The 17,333-nt window shown below is 44.8% G+C and overlaps 1 pseudogene; it reads left to right on the top strand.

Annotated features, from left to right (window-relative positions):
• Positions 1–339: 339 nt before the first annotated feature.
• LOC100439804 (serine/arginine-rich splicing factor 10-like) lies at positions 340–17,092 on the top strand (annotated as a pseudogene).
• The last annotated feature ends 241 nt before the right edge of the window (positions 17,093–17,333 follow it).

The following is a 17,333-nucleotide window of genomic DNA, read 5'->3' as shown; positions in this document are numbered from 1 at the left end:
TACTGATCTAATTGTAAATAGTAAATGACTTTTTTTATACATTGTTACTTGAAATTCTGAATTCAACTTAAATTCTACTTGGTTTGCATCCTTTGTTTATGGATTTTTGTCTTTTTATCACCAAATCTGTAAAACAAGTTCTTTTCTAATACAAAAGCACCAGTTTACCTTTCAGTAAAAACTACCTTCTGAAAAGTTGACAAAAATATTTCTCCATTTATGAAATTGATTTGATACAGATTGGAGTAAATCATTGACTTTTTTTTTAAAAGCGAGAATAAAGAGATTTCTAAGAAAGATCATTTTAAAGAAACAAACTCTATTTTTTTTTTTTTTTTTTTGAGATGGAGTCTCGTTCTGTCACCTGGCCTGGAGTGCAGTAGCTCGATCTCGGCTCACTGCAGCCTCTGCCCCTCAGGTTCAAATCAGCCTCCCGAGTAGCTGGGATTACAAGTACACGCCACCACGCCCAACTAATAATTTTTGTATTTACAGTAGAGACAGGGTTTCACCATGTTGGCCAGGCTGGTCTCGAATTCCTCATCTTAAGTGATCCGCCCACCTTGGCCTCCCAAAGTGCTGGGATTAACAGGCGTGAGCCACTGTGCCCTGCCTCTATTTATTCGTGATACTTAGAGGTATCACATATCCATACCAAGGCTTCATTGTGGGTTTTGGACAAATTCTTAGGCTGTGGTAGACTTGCAAACATAGATTCAGTGATGGGCAACATCATCGTTCTAGAATTGTTGGGCAGAATTACTTTGTCAACTTTAGGATTAGCCTCCAGAAGTAGTAGTGTAATTATTCGGATATGTTACAGTATTTGTACAATTCCTGTTTAGATTGGATGACTTGTGAAGTGAATTAACTTTTACCTAATGCTAGGTCAGGATCTTTCTGGGGGCCTTGAAAATAATCTCTATTTTAGAAGCTTTCCTTGTCCCAGAGTAAGCCAAAACTTGTATGGAACTAACGTTAGCAAAACTGATAAGCACTTAACTCTGGTTCTAAGTCTGGATCTGCCTTTCCCTGTGTTCCTGTGTTAATTTTCTTGTTTACTGAAGTATTGGGGAAGAGAGACCTCAGGAAGTCTGTGGGCCTGTGTTACAGGAAGTAGCCATACCACACTGGATAATCTGCAATGTGAATAACCAAGAATTAGGCAAACCTATTGGGAGACCTTTACATTATTCCATTTTCACAACCTGGAAAGGTGGATGCTAAACTGAAAACAGGTTTGGCAAGCTGCTCAGTTATTGTAGTGTTCTATAATTCTTCCTGTAAAAGACTTTATATCAAAGGAATCCCTTTGCAAAGTAGACTTAGCAAGAATGGAGGCTAGAATAATAAAAAACAGGTATAAAATAGGGGTAGTAAATGTGTTTTTACAGATTATTCAGTGAATCTGTTAGCCCAAAACCAGACACTGGTTCTCGGTCTGCTACCTGCCCCTTCTTCTATCTCTTAAATTTCTACTTTTCTCATTCTAAAACTTTTAATAAATAATGGAGATTGGGGATGTTTATAATACACTGTGAACATCTTTTCCTTGTCAGTATACTTCTACAACGTCATTTAATGGTAGCGGTAGTATTCTCTTTTCTGGCTATCTCGTAACTTAACCATTTGCTCTTAGTGACTAATCGAAGTAGCTATGGGCAGTGGAGCCCTGATGAAATATAGGAAAGGACATTGAGAAGCCTCAGGAGGAGATTCAATTTAGTAAAGATTTAAAATAGCTGTTCTCTTTAAAGTGGCATACCTTCCCCCTCGGGTATATCAGAGTAACTCTTCCTATTAAGTTTCTTCAGCTGATTATGTGGAATAATTGAAAATTGTGAAAGAAATGTTCCTGCCATTGAGATTTTCTACTGCCTCCATATTCATTTATCTGCATTTTAAAGGATAGCATTTGTACACCAGTACAGGAAAACTTCATAAGGAGGATAAGTGATTAGATATTTTAAATAGTAAATGGAGTTCACCGGTCAGAGATTGGAATTGGGAGGGAAAATGGCTGAAGAGAAACCACACATTTCTAAGCCCTTGGGGTGAGTTTAGATCCTCATTAGTCTCATGGAAAATGGGGATATTTGTAACTTGATTACTAAATGAGTTATAAAAATAGACTTCCTGCTGCCTTTGAATGTGTTTTAAATGATAAATCTTCAATCTCTAAAAGCATGCGTGTAAGTACTTTCCTTTTGTAATGTGGAAGTTTTAAGAAGGAACTACAGTATTCAGCTGAGTTTAAAACAAAAACTGAAAACTGGCTTAGTAACAAGAGGCTTGCTAGTTTAAGAAGAGGCAGTAAATGAGAGTCAAGATTATATAAATCTGCTCAATTCCTACCAGTAACATTTCAGTTTACCCAAAGCTGCTAGCAGTGTTATGCATAATTTACTGCATATATTAATATGCAGCATGAGGATGGGACAAGTCAGTCACACCATCTTCAGGGCTGCACAAAACTTAAGGATACAAACATGACCTGTACCATAAAGTAAGTCAGATGGTGGTTCTTCTAAATTAGAATCTTCTTGGATAAGTCAGCAATAGTTTACCTGTATTCAAAATGGAAAATCTGAGGGTTTCTTATTTAATCCTGAAACTGAGTGTAATTACTTAAAATTTGGAAATAAAATGTAGCTATTCCCCTGTATTAAAGCATTAAGGCTTTTATATCTGTTTCATGACATTTTCAAGATCACAAACACTGAGTGGAACTTTTGACATGATCTGTTTCTGCAATTTCACGGAAATTACCAAAGTATCACAAGGGACATGAATGGGTAGTAGTTTCAAGTCTACTTGAGTCAGATGTGAAGTGCTAGGCATTATACCTTAACGGTAAAACTAGGGCTAGGTGCAGTGCCTGATTGATGCCTATAATCCCAGCACTTCGGAAGGCCGAGGCTGGAGGATCACTTGAGTCCAGCAGTTCAAGAGCAGCCTGGGTAACAGGGAGACCCTGTCTCTAGAAAGCTAAAATTTCAAAAAGGATTGAGGGAATACTTGATAATTTGTGGATTTGGCTAATGCCCAACATGTGTAAATTAGCCAGGTTTATTAGGTGACAAGAGAATGTGATCATAGAGTTAATAGCAATACCTATTGAAAAATTAGTATTGTTGAAGTAAAATTTTCTGAAAGACCATTTAAAACAGAAATACTGGACAGATAGACTGTGTTGCCCAGGCTGGCCTCAAGCGATCCTCCAGCCTCGGCCTCCCACAGTACTGGGATTACAAACATGAGCCACTGTGCCCAGCCTACTTAGGATGTTTTTTAAAAAATCCTGGAAGCTCTAGTTATCTAGAGGCTAGGCAGATCTAAGTTTGTGTCATCAGTGCATGGGTGAAGGTTCTCAGAATTCATATTCTGAGAGCTGCCATCTCATCTGAATTTGAGAACGCAAACTCCAAAATCTGCTTCTCTTGGACTGTTCCCAGTGGCTTTTCTTGAACCACACATAATCCAGTGAAAAGACCTTATTCTCATGACTAGAAGCTTGTGAGAACTCTTGAGTCAGTCATCTTTTATGTTTTCCTAAGCAGGTGATTCCAAGTGCTTTTTCAAAAATGCATCCTCATGTTAAAGATTGTATTTGTGGTCAAGGATTTCAGAAATGGTCCCTTTTCTTTGCTAGTAGGCAAGCTTTTTTGATGTTCCTATTACTTTAGATGGTGCCCTTATCTTTTTAACTTTTCCCAGGAATAGCATCCTTCTGCCATCCCTTCCACCGTCACCACTACTTAGACACCCTTAGGTGCCACCCCTTCCCGAGAAAAGATAGAATCAGGACTCCACAGCTCTCTCTCCTTGGGGTCTTAAAATCCAAGTAGACCAATGAAGGGAATTTAGTGTGTCACCTTTTAGAGTACATCTGATTTTTCAGTCATTTCCTATGCTTTCCAAATTCTGGTCATTACACCTAGAAACTGCTCCTGGGCTAGCCCTACAAAGGTGTCAAGGCATGGGAGTTGTAGAATTTCACTGTAGTCTCCAACTTGGGCTTCCATTTCAGGTTCCCTTATTTTCTGGCTTTGTTAGAGGGTACTTAATCCCATATTTTGCAGATTAATATTTTGCATCTCATTTTCCTTATCTGTAAAATGGAAATAATTGCCTCTGAGAACTGCGTGAAACCTAAGTACGAAACTAAGGCATAGAAATGCTTGCTGTGAAGTACATAATTTACTTTCATAGGTAGCATCCTCTCGTTCTGATTCTTTTAAAAATCCAGCATGACCCTGAAAATACGGTTGAAGTGCTCTGGAAGAGCAGTGTAAAGTAAAAGTGAAAAGCCTTTGGGGTTTGGAGCACTACCTTTAGTTGTGTGGCCCAGTTAGTACAAAGTGAACTCAGGTGCATACTTTTACTTCATCTTTACCATAGCCCTAGAGGTGGAAGTATTATCTCCGTTTTGCAGAGAATAAAGCTGAGGCTTAAGAGTAAAAATTAATAAAGCATAAAAAATAAGTAACAGGTTAAGGTAAAAATTCCCAAGTCTAAAGGCATTTTCAGAAGATTCCATGGAAAATGCCTCAGTTGCTTGCAAATGTGAGCATTTTTCATTTAACTGGGCATGCCAATCAAAATATTTCAGTGGCCCTTTTTAATATGATAGGATTAATTCATATCCTCAGACTGTCATGACCATGAAGAGCTTGAGCTAGTTAAGGCACAAATAATTGTTTCAGAATCGATTTGTTGATTCAGTGAGCACTTGCCTTGCCAAGCAAATGAAATGTCAAAATCAGTCAAAGCTTTGGTGGAGTCAGAATTTTTACTTAGTTTCATCTTTGACGCCATAGCATAAGCAGATAGTGGCCCAGCCAGATAACTTTGTTGACTTTTTGAAGGATTGGTCTTTTTCTAGAATAATGCAAATCCATTGACTTAAGTGTTTGTAGTTCTGAGTATGTAGTTTGCCTTGTCCTAGAGAGAAAAATCAAGAATGGGGGATGGACCTCATATTTTATTACTATGTGATGCTTTTTTTTTTTCTTCCTGTACCACGTTTTTTTGTTTTTGGTTTTTTTTGAGACAAAGTCTCAGTTGCTGTGTCACCCACGCTGGAGTGCAGTGGTGTGATCTTGGCTCACGGCAACCTCTGCTTCCTGGATTCAAATGATTCCCCTGCCTCAGCCTCCCGATTAGCTGGGATTAGAGGCCGCCGCCACCACCCCTGGCTAATTTTTGTATTTTTATTAGAGAGAGATGGGATTTCACTATGTTGGCCAGGCTGGTCTCAAACTCCTGACCTCAAGTGACCTGGACCCCATTTCAATCTCTAGCTTCTTTTCTGTTCTGGCCCTCCATTTTCTATTGCTTTTTCACATCTTTCCAAAAGGCTATTTAAATCAGTCCACTCACCTATGAGTCTTCATTCTGATCCCAGTGTCTCTAACATACCCTTGACTTATAGCTGCTAAAAGTGTACCAGTTGAGAAGAGGGTTGGTTCTGCTTCCAGGGACGGCTGCAGGAGTTTAAAGTTGCTGCCAGATCCCACACTTGTAAGCCTCTTTCCTACCCACCTCCCCTTGTAATGGGTGGGCTAACCTCAACTTCTCCCTTTAGATCAGGGGTACTCAACCTTAGTACTATTGACATTTTGGGCTGAATAATTTGTTGGGGGATAGGAGGCTGTCCTGTGCACTATGAGGTGTTTACCAGCATCCCTGGCCTCCACCCACTAGATGTCAGTGGTACACACACACACACACACACACACACACACTACACACACACACACACACTACACACACACACACTACACACACTACACACACACACACACACTACACACACACACACACACACACTACACACACACACACACACACGCACTATGAGGTGTTTACCAGCATCCCTGGCCTCCACCCACTAGATGTCAGTGGTACACACACACACACACACACACACACACACACACACACACACACACACACACACAGAGTTGTGACCATCAAAAATGCCTTCTGACATTGAAAGCCAAACCCTCAGCCAGTCCAAGGCTTAAGCAAGTTCTAGGTTGAGTACTTGAGTTAAGCATGCTCCTAAATGTTTCATATACAATGACACTTAATCCTTAAACTCTGAGGGAAGTAGTACCCCCTCCTACAGATGAGAGCCCCATCTCAGAGATGAATGAACTTGCCCACAGTCACACAATGACAAAAAGAATGGCATTCGGCCATTCTGATGTGCACGTTCTTCACCCCTGCCGGGTGCTGCTTCCTCACATTCCAATTGAAATGCCACAGTCGGGGTTCCTAAGCCCGAGGACCCCTTTACAAAGCTGTCTCTTGCACTTCCCAGGTTCTCTCTAGAGATCTTGCTGCCAGGCAGCCAGACCACTGTGCCCTGAGGGCCTGCTTTACAGTCACCCAGGCCCGGGCCTGCTGCACTTCCCACCTCAGACAGTCTGCCTATTCCCAGCAGCCCCATCAAGTTGCCTCAGAATCTGTTTGGTGAAAGATAGGTTGTGCATGGAACAAACAAGAATTAAGCTGCCTGAATCCATTTTCTTAGTCTTCAAGTAAGATTTTATTCGAAAACTTAGGATGCCTGCACCTTTCTTGGAAGTCTCATTTTTCTGTGGTTTTCCTAGTTGACCCTTGTTCCTGGAAGAAACCAGAGGACTTCAGAACCATCACCTTCAGGCCTTAGAAAGGGTTGTGGGGATGCTGCCTCACGGGGCTTTGGAGACTCCTCTTGGCTAAGTCCTGAAAGGGCTTAGAGGGACATCCTTAGTTTACTCTTCCACTAACAACATAGAAAGACACCTAAGTATGAGTCCTTGGTCTTCCTTCCCAGATCTGGATCCACTTTCTAAGGGTGTTCTAAGGGCAGCACTAAGACCCCTTGGAGCTAACCCCAGTGGACCTCTGTAGGGCTTTGATGTCACACTGGTTTGATCCAGCAAAGCTCCACAATGGATTTGTCACTGTATCACTCAGATCTTGAAGAAGTCACTTTATCTCATCTACAAAGGGACCAGAAACCAGTGCTGAGGGAGTGTGCTCCAGACCTGTCCACCTCCTACCTGGGTTTCAAGGGCAAACACAGCCTTGAGACGGTGCTGCTTAATCTCACCTGAACCTTAGAGTCACCTGGGAGCCTTTTAAAGGTGCTGATGCTGGACACCTGTCCCTCCAAGATTCTGAATTAGTGGGTGGGCCCAGGCAGGGCTGTGTGGGAGCGGGGTGTTCAGCCCTCCAAAGCCAGAGTTGTGAACCACTGCTTTAGGCTGCAAGCCTGAAATTTCTTTGACATCTTGTGTTTTATCTTAATCAATAAACAATTTGCATTTTCCTAACAAAATCTGTATTTAATATGAAACTGTCTTTAATTAACTCCCCACACACATTTTCAGGAGTAAAATCAATGCACAAGAAGATGTTTATTACATGTATCACATAGCTCCTGGAGGTATTGCTTTAGTTTGAGGCAGGTAAGCACTTTAAGAACACAGCATGCTCTCACAGTCTACGAAGCTGTGAAGATGTGTCAGGAGAGGAAATTGTCCAGCTTCGCAATGGACCATTTTCCTTGGGCTTTCCTTGGGCTTTTGGATACTGCTTTTTCATTTAAATCAGTACCTGGGTGTGGGCTTAGGTTTTTCAGGCGCTTCATAGGCTACATAGTTGCAGTTGCCTTTAGAGACATAAAGAGGAACAAAAAGCTCAGTCCTTGAATAACAGTCTGTTTTGACCAGGAAAAAAGGCACAGATGGAGGGAAACCCTGAAGGTACAGCAGGGATCCCAAGGCCCAAGGCAGGTAGAGAGTCTTCTCCGCCTCCTGAGTCCTCAGACCTGCGGGCTTCTGGTGCTCCCACCTAGATGCCCCCCTGTCTTTTTATTTCATTCCAGAAAGAATTCCATATATTATATTTGACCCTTCTGCCAATCCTATGAAGTCGGACAGCTACCTGATTTTACAGATGAGGGGAAGGGGGCTGAGCAGGGCTGCCAGAACTGGGAACCAGGAGGCCATGATGCCAGAGTAACAACTGAGGAGGCTGAGCCCACACGTGCCCATTTGGTTTGAACAACCTCCAGGTGCCATCCTGGAACCCACCTCTCCTCAGAATGCTTTCAGCATTTAAAGCTCTCTAAATTAGCCGGGTGCGGTGGCTCATGCCTATAATCCCAGCACTTTGGGAGGCCGAGGTGGGTAGATCACTTCAGGCCGGGAGTTCGAGACCAGCCTGGCCAACATGGTGAAACGCATCACTACTAAAAAATACAAAAAAATACAAAAAAAAAAAAAATTAGCCAGGTGTGGTGGTGCATGCCTGTAGTCCCAGCTACTAGGGAGGCTGAGGCATAAAAATCGCCTGAATCCGGAAGGCAGAGTTTGCAGTGAGTAACATAGTGAGATCTTGTCGCACTGCAGCCTGGGCGACACAGCAAGACTCCGTCTCAAAAAAAAAAAAAAAAAAAAATGTCTGGGTGGTGGCTCACGCCTGTAATCCCAGCACTTTGGGAAGCCGAGGCAGGCAGATCACTTGAGGTCAGGATGTTTGAGACCAGCCTGGCCAACATGGTGAAACCCCGTCTTTATTAAAAAACACAAAAATTAGCTGGGCATGGTAGCACAGGCCTGTAATCCCAGCTACTCCGGAGGCTGAGGCAGGAGAATTGCTTGAACCCAGGAGGTGGAGGTTGCAGTGAGCTGAGATCGTGCCACTGCATTCCAGCCTGGAAGACAGAGCAAGACTCCGTCTCAAAAAAAAAAAAAAAAAAATCTCTAAATTCACAGTTTATATTAACAATGGTAAAACAAAGTCCTCTGGGTGTGAAATATTTCATTCATAAAAAAAATCTGTCTCTTCTGGGTTGTTCATAGTAATCAGACTGCCCTGGCCACTCAAGTATTTGTTATTCTACATTACTGAGCACCTAGAACATGCAGGTGGCACTGTGCTAGAGGCTTACCTATGACACCTATTATTTGAGGGGCCAGCCTTGCCCCTTAGCAGGTATAATACAGCATAGGACTTTTTTTTAGGATGGACTTGATCCCACACCAATGCTTCCATGAGATGCCCTGTGCCTTGACACCCTAGGGGCCTTGTGAGGGACTTCAACCCCTAACCTATCCCCGGGTCCTATAGGAGAACACTCCATTCTGACTAGCTGGCATGAGAAGGCACCTGAGGTATGGCACTGTGCAAAACTGGGAGGCAGGTTGGCAGATAACCCAGGGCGTGGGCTGGCCACATGGAGTTATCAGCATGCGGGGTATCCGGCCCAGCCCAGCCCAAACCCTGGGTGAGTTTAGAGTGGACAGAACCTCCGTGCTGTTTCAGAAGAGGAGAGGGGACTAGCAGAGGAAAAATGTATTAATTCTGAGACTGACCAGGGAGAAACATCACAGAAAAAAGGTGACTATCAGCCCAGAAGTCCAGATACTTGACAGGAGGGTCCAATACAGAGAGCAGCTTGACCAGATAAGACTTATAGCCAAGGATGGAGTGCTGGCAAGAACAGGGTGATGACTTTCTGCCAGGGCCAACTGGACCTGGCCAAGCAGGCAGGCGGAGCTCTGGAGGTGGCGGCTGAAAACCCTGGGCCTGGATGGATCCTCAGGAAGTGCTTCCACCCACTCCTCATCCCCAGGCCCTTCCCAGGCGTCTCATTGCCATCCAGCCACCTTCTTCCATTGTTCCCTCCCACTAACATTCATCAGCTGGGCCCAGCATTCGGCTTGGGGAAACAGACACATTAAAAAGGACTCTGTCCTCAGCTAGCTGGGTCCTTCCCTCCCACTCAGCTCTCCCCTGGGGTTTAGGAAACAGGACTTCAATGCATTCTTCTGATGCTGATTGAATTCCTTCCTTCTGGGCAGCTTTGTGTGCCCTTGGCACAATATGGGAAAGGGAGCAGGAAGGGTTTAAAATAGCATACAACTGGCCAATTTGCACACCAACATAGGCTAGCTATTACAAACCCCAAAATCCAGGTGATGCAATTTGTTCCAGCTGTCTTTGGCATGGGCTCTAGTGTGGGTTTGCATTTTTAAGAGCAACAGAAAGAAACATACCAAGTGCAAATTCTGTTTCTGTTGTATGCGTTGGCGCCATTGCAAGGTGTGGTTGCAATTCAGACTGCAACTTGCTTTGGTGTCCGAATAAAATGTGGTTATCATCCATTCTCGGCCACAGGTTCCCTCAGATGACTTGTGGTCATCAGGTGCTGTTGGAAGCAGCAATTTCTAGGAACCAGAAACTGAGACTGCCATGAAAGGAAGCCACTTCTGGGCGCGATATTTAAAGATATGTTAGACAGCTTCTAGAAATGGTCACCACAGGCCAGAGTCCCTGATTGCAAATAAATACTTTTAACGTAAAACACGTCACTCATGGAGAGTCCCTCCTTAGACATTTGAGAGGGCCAGCGTCATGAATACAGAGCGTTTATTTACAAAGGATGTTTTAAGTCACTTTATTAGTTACTATGTCTGTCATAACCAGGAAAGAACAGCCAGCCGTCCTGGGATGTCGGTACTGGGCCATCCACTACATCCACTACGTTCACTTAGTAGCAGCTGAGTAACTCAGATTTGTGCCTAGGCAAAATAACAAATGTATAGGTCAGGGACCTTCTGGGTGCCTTGGGAATGACTGTGTGTCAGTTGCACAAATGCCAAGGGTCTATAATAGACTTGTTGTCAAGCTAAGGGTTTTGAGGAGCATAGGGTCACTACACCTATAGACATTTTGTTTCCCTTCTTTAAAAGGAAGAAAGGCCGGGCATGGTGGCCCACACCTGTGATCCCAACAGTTTGGGAGGCTGAGGCAGACGGATGGCTTGAGCCCAGGTGTTTGAGACCAGCCTGGGCAACATGGCAAACCCCAACTCTACAAAAAATACAAAAATTAACCGGACGTGGTGGCACATGCCTGTAGTCTCAGCTACTCGGAGGGCTGAGGCAAGAGGATCGCTTGAGCTTGGGAGGTAGAGACTGGAGTAAGCCATGTTCGTGACACTGCACTTCAGCCTGGGTGACAAAGCAAGACCCTATCTCAAAAAATTTAAAAAAAAAAAAGAAATATCAGATATTTCGGATATCAAAAAAGGGAAGAAATATCAGATATCACCTTATCAGAATGTTCTAGAGTTGCCTAATTTTTTTTTTCCTCCTAATCTTTGATTTGAATGACTTTTTTTAGGTCTCAAGGCATTTCACAGCTATTGTCTTCCTTTTTAAGGGCAGGAGAGGAGATCCTGGGTAAGGAAAGTGGCTGGGACATGAAAAGCCTTTTTGCTCAAAATCACATAATTATTCATCAGCTGAAAGTGGAATTAGAAACCAGGATTCCTACTGCCTAGTAAAATTTCTTTTTTACATCCTGCTGCCTCTGTTACTTGGCTCTAATTTTCCTCATACTTCCCCCTAGAAAGGTCAACCTGTCACAGATACACACCTGAAATTCCACCATTAGAGCTTCATCTGTTTTGCCTAAGGGATGAATGTGAATTAAATTGCAACTCCTCCTAGAAGGAAGGTATCTTTAACTCAGGGATCAGCCAACCTTTTCTGCAAAGGACCAGATAATATTTTAGGTTTTGCAGACCATACAGTCTGTCGCAAGAATGCAACCTGCCTTTGTAGCACAAAAGCAGCCATAAACCATACAAGTGAACAAAACATTATTTATGGACACCGACATTTGAGTGTCATATGATTTCCACATATCACAAAATATTCTTCTACTGAGTTTTTTTCAACTGTTTAAAAATGGAAAAAACCATTCTTAGTTCATAGGCTGTACACAAACAGGCAGTGGGGAGCATTGGTGCAAAGACTGGGTGGTTTACTAGTCCTTGCTCTAAGGTGTCCTTGGTCATTGGCAGTGCTTTGTGGGTAAAAGTTTTATTGAAAAGATTGGGTGAGAAAACTGAGTGAACTGGAAGCCACCGAGCATCCTAAGCAGGAGGTGGGGAGTGCAGACAGGTCACCACCATCTGCAGTGTGGCCACTGCTGTCTTGAAGCTGTACCTTGAGCCCATCTACAAGGCAGCAGCTGCCCACTGGACCATCTGTGCAGCCACTGCATTTGGGGCACCCACTGGAGCCATTCAGACTCACTGTCCACCTAAGGGTAAGCCAGATGTTCCTACACTGCTACAACTCAGCTGCTCCAATGTTCAGCTCCTTTCCTCCAACTCCCCCATCTGTCTGTTAGGATCCTTGCCTCGCCATAAAGAGGCTGAAAGGTCATTGTTCCATGTTGCTGTTAAATGTGAGAGACTTTGTTTCTGTTTTAAAATATAAAAACCATTTGAGGAGGAGGTTGTTGCTATAGACGGCCACATGGTAGACACTGGGCATAAGGTGCTATCATCTTGAAAGCACTTGCTCTTACTATCTCATTTGGTTCTCCTGGGCAGAGTAAATAAGAAGATGCAATTATCACCATTTTACACATGGAGAAACTAAGGCTCAGAAGTTAAAGTGACTTTCCTGAGGCAGAGCAGAGGAGGAGGGTCTGCATCCAGGTCTGACTCCAAAGCCCTGACTTCTGAAGCTTGCAGTGCACTGGGATGACTCCAGGAGGGCAGGTGTGCAGAGAGTAGCTCCTGTAGAGCCCAGCCTCCTCCCACCCTCCCACCCAGATGAAGAGCTGGCTGAGCACTCATGGCCCAAAAAGGCGGCTGGCCACTCCCTGCAGCCTCAGACTCCCCCGGGTCTCACTGTGGGCCCTTCAGCCTGGCAGTTCCTCCGTGGTCTTCTGCCACTTTGCCTGGGATGGAAAAGGGCTTCCATCCACTGGCAGTGCCCACTGCCTGCCCCATTCTCCCCTGCCCAGCAGCTCAGTCTCCAGGGAGGTCTGCCAGAGCCTCAAGGCCCTACTGGGTGAATAGCCCTCCCAGAAAAGCTTTTGTTCTTAGCTATTTACTAGTTTATTGTCTGACATGCAGTCAGCACTCCGTATAAATTTGTTGCGTGGATAAATGAATGAATTAACCTTCAGGTGCCCCAGAAATCCCACCATAAGATTCCCTGAGCTTAGCTCAGCGGCATAACCCACAGGGTTTTTTAGAATTTAGTCCAATTGGGCTGGGCGCAGTGGCTCACGCCTGTAATCCCAGCACTTTGGGAGGCCGAGGCGGGCAGATCACGAGGTCAGGAGATCCAGACCATCCTGGCTAACACAGTGAAACCCCGTCTCTACTAAAAATACAAAAAAATCAGCCAGGCATGGTGGCGGGCGCCTGTAATCCCAGCTACTCGGGAGGTTGAGGCAGGAGAATGGCGTGAACCCGGGAGGCGGAGCTTGCAGTGAGCCAAGATCGCGCCACTGCACTCCAGCCTGGGCGACAGAGCAAGACTCCGTCTCAAAAAAAAAAAAAAAAAAAAAAAAGAATTTAGTCCAATTGGATGAGCCTATTGTAAGGACACAGGGAGCACCCACTGGGCCTTGCTCTTCACACACATTCACTTCATCTTCATGGCCATCTGCGATCAGCACCCTCATCACCCTATTTTACAGAGCAAGGGACTGTGGCTCCGTAACATTGAGGAACTTGCTCAAAGTCACCCAGGTGGCCAGGGATGGGGTGAGGATTGAACCTTCTGAGGCATGTTGTCTCCACACAGTTCTCACTGGCCTTTTATAGGCACTAACTCACGCAGGTAAAGGAGGCTCTAGAATTACATCAAAGGCAAATGGGTGCATGAGCCGTGCTGAAAAAGGAGGGAGCTCAGAGGCTCCCCCATGCCAGCCCCAGCCAGTGGCACCAGGCACAGACAGGCTACGCTGGAACTTTGTGGAGCTTCATAGAGCTTACTCCCTTCTCCCTGCAGGATGCGTGCTGGAGGCTGGAATTCCAGTGCCAACATGGGCAGGTCCAGAAACCTGGTATCACAACAGGCCTTTCTGCAGAAGTGAGCAGCCTGGATGTGCATGGATATGAAGGACCAATCTGAAGGACACTGACTCTTTCCTGGCCTGTGCTGTGCAGGAAATCCTGCCATAAAGTCACATGCCTTGGTGTGTCACTGCTTCTGGTTTTCAGGAATCCCTTATAAAAATGCATATTTACAAAATAAAGAGGCCGGGTGTGGTGGCTCACACTTGTAATCCCAGCATTTTGGGAAGCCAAGGCAGGGGGATCACTTGAGGTCAGGAGTTCGAGACCAGCCTGGCCAACAATGGTGAAACCCCATCTCTACTAAAAATACAAAAATTAGCCAGGCATGGTGGCTCATTCCTGTAATCCAAGCTACTCGGGAGGCTGAGGTGGAAGAATCATTTGAACCCAGAAGGTGGAGGTTGCAGTAAGCCAAGATCGCACCACTGCACTCCAGCCTGAGCAACAGAGCAAGACTCTATCTCAAAAATATAAAGAAAGAAAGAAAAATAGCTATGTGAGGTGAAAGGAGTCCTGGGGCAGAGGGGGACAGAAAAGGTCCTGATATCTAATTTACAGCTTTGCCCTACCAGGCACGTGGCCTGCACCAGGCCTTCCTCACACCCACCAGGATGTGGACTCAGCCTCCTGGGACCTGCCCCATAGAGGATGATGGCAGCATGTGGGGCCAGAGGAACAGGGTGGGCTGCACCCCCCATAGCTCACAGCTCCCTTCTCATAGGTCTCCTCAGTGCTTTCTCACTGGCCACAGCTTCCTCCTTCTTCCTTTCCGCAGCAGCCTCCCACTCCCCAGCTCCTGCTACCAGCTCCTCCATGCTTACACGCCCACGACCCATGCTGAGCCCAGCAGACAAGAGCCTTCAGCTACCAAGACCCACCCTTCTTAGAAGGCAGGAAGATAATTAGAAATAATAAGGTCTTTTTCTTGAGACTTGAGGTCAAAAGCTAGCTAACGGCTGCATAGGAAATCCAGCTCAGCTCTCTCTGACATCAGAGCCTGAGGCTTCCAAGCCTGTGGCCTCGGCAGTGAGGCTGGTAGGTGGGATCACAAACCCCTCCTCCTCCCCGTCCCTGCCCTCTGCATCCCCGCTCACCGCTCGCTAACACTGCTTCTAGTTTCTAGAGGCAGTTGCAAAGCCAAGTTTAAGGCTAAGGAGTCCAAAGGAGTCCGGCGCTGAGGGTGAATTTCAGGCATGTGGCAGGCTGTGGGGAGAGATCATCAGTCTTCAGGTGACAGCCTTGTCTCCACCTGTGAGCAAGGTTGACAAGGGCAGAGGTAGCCTCACTGCCTTCAGCTTGTCTTCGTTCAGGCTGTGGTCATTTCTATAGACCAGTGGTTCCCAGACCATCAGCATCATCGTCACCTAGGAACTTGTTAGAAATACAAATTTCTAACAGCAGAGCTGTGGACGGTTTGCCTGGTCTGTTAGGGCCTCCGGCCTGGATTCACGCCACCATCATGTCCCACTACCTGCACACTCCTCCAAAACATGTCTCTGTCCATCAGGAACATGGCCAGTGACACCAGGTCTGCAGATGGACAGGATAAATTTGGTCATGATGGTCCTACAGGAGTTGTTTATGTTCCACTTGATTTCCACACCCGCCGTCCAAGAGGATTTGCTTATGTTCAATTTGAGGATGTTTGTGATGCTGAAGATGCTTTGCATAATTTGGACAGGAAATAGATTTGTGGACATCAAGCTGAAATACAGTTTACACAGGGGGATGAGAAGACACCAAATCAGATGAAATCCAAGGAACAGAGGAATGTGTACAGCTCTTCGCGCCATGATGGTTATGACAGATACACAAGTTCTAGAAACCAAAGTTATGAAAGGAGATCCAGAAGTCAGTCTTTTGATTACAGTTATAGAAGATCTTACAGTCCTAGAAATCAACCGACTGGAAAACCACGGAGTAGCAGAAGCCATTCCAACAATGGTGGATTCAAACACCAAAATCCATCTTTTTCAAGATCTACATCTCATTCAAGGCAGCCCAAGGAAGAAGTGAAGGCTAAATCACATTCTAGGTCTGCATCTCACACCAAAACCAGAGGCACCTCTAAAACAGATTCCATGCTGGGTGCAGTGACTCACACCTTTAATCCCAGCAGTTTGGGAGGCTGAGGCTGGAGGATCACTTGAGCTCAGGAGTTTGAGACCAGCCTGGGCAATATGACAAAACGCCATCTCTACAAAAAAAAAAAAAAAAAATTAGCCAGGCATGGTGGTGCATGCCTGTAGTCCCAGCTACTTGGGAGGCTGAGGTGGGAGGATTGCTTGAGACTGGGAGCTCGAGGCTGCAGTGAGCCTTGATTGTGCCACTACACTCCAGCCTGGGCGACAAAGCAAGACCCTATCTCAAAAAGTAAGTAAAAATAAATAAATAAGATTCCAAAGCATATTAAATAAGTCTGGCTCAAGATATGAAAAGGAATCAAAGAAAAAAGAACTACTTATATCCAAATGTCAGTCAAGATCACAGTCTAGTTCTAGGTCAAAATCTACATCAAGGTATTGGACTGCTCCTAAATCCAATGGCCACTGATAATATAAACTATGGTTGTTTTTAGGCACATATCATTCATTTATTTATAGTTTGGTTTACTTAAATTATCAGGAATTGGCCAGGCATGGTGGCTCACCCCTATAATCCTAGCACTTTGGGAGGCTGAGTCTGGCAGATCTCTTGAGCCCGGGAGTTCGAGACCAGCTTGGGCAACATGGTGAAACCCCTGTCTCTACCAAAAATTAAAATATTAGCTGGGCATGGTGGTGTGCACCTGTAGTACCAGCTACCTGGGGCTGAAACAGGAGTATTGCTTGAGCCAAAGAGATCGAGGCTACAGTGAGCCGAGATCACACCACTGCACTCCAGCTTGGGTGACAAAGTTAGACCCTGTCTCAAAAAAAAAAAAAAAAATCAGGAATACAATGTTGTAACGATGCTTTAAAAACACTGTACCAGGCAATGGTAATAATTCAAATGATATGCTGTGGAGAAACCACTTTTAAGAGTCAGTTTGTAATCCCGTCTCTACTAAACAAAATACAAAAATTAGCCAGGTGTGGTGGCAGGTGCCTGTAGTCCCAGCTACTTGGGAGGCTGAGGCAGGAGAATGGCATGAACCCGGGAGGTGGAGCTTGCAGTGAGCCAAGATCACAGCACTGCACTCCAGCCTGGGAGACAGAGCGAGACTCCATCTCAAAAAAAAAAAAAAAAAAAAAAAAAAGAAGAGTCCAGTTTGTTTAATGTTATAGGTAACCACCAATTTGTGGTGTCTCTGTATATTTTTGTAAAGATTCTTTTTTTTGTGTTTGAAGTTTGTGGCAAAAAGATGTTGATTGACCATAATTTGCAACACTTTCTTTTTTCTTTTTAAAGACAGGCTGTCTTGCTTTGTCACCCAGGCTGGAGTGCAGTGATGCAATCA

This window comes from Pongo abelii, chromosome 17 (genome assembly GCF_028885655.2).
Source record: "Pongo abelii isolate AG06213 chromosome 17, NHGRI_mPonAbe1-v2.0_pri, whole genome shotgun sequence".
Classification (NCBI taxonomy): Eukaryota; Metazoa; Chordata; class Mammalia; order Primates; family Hominidae; genus Pongo; species Pongo abelii.
Note: the sequence above shows the minus strand (reverse complement) of the source record. Positions and strands in the feature narration are given on the sequence as shown.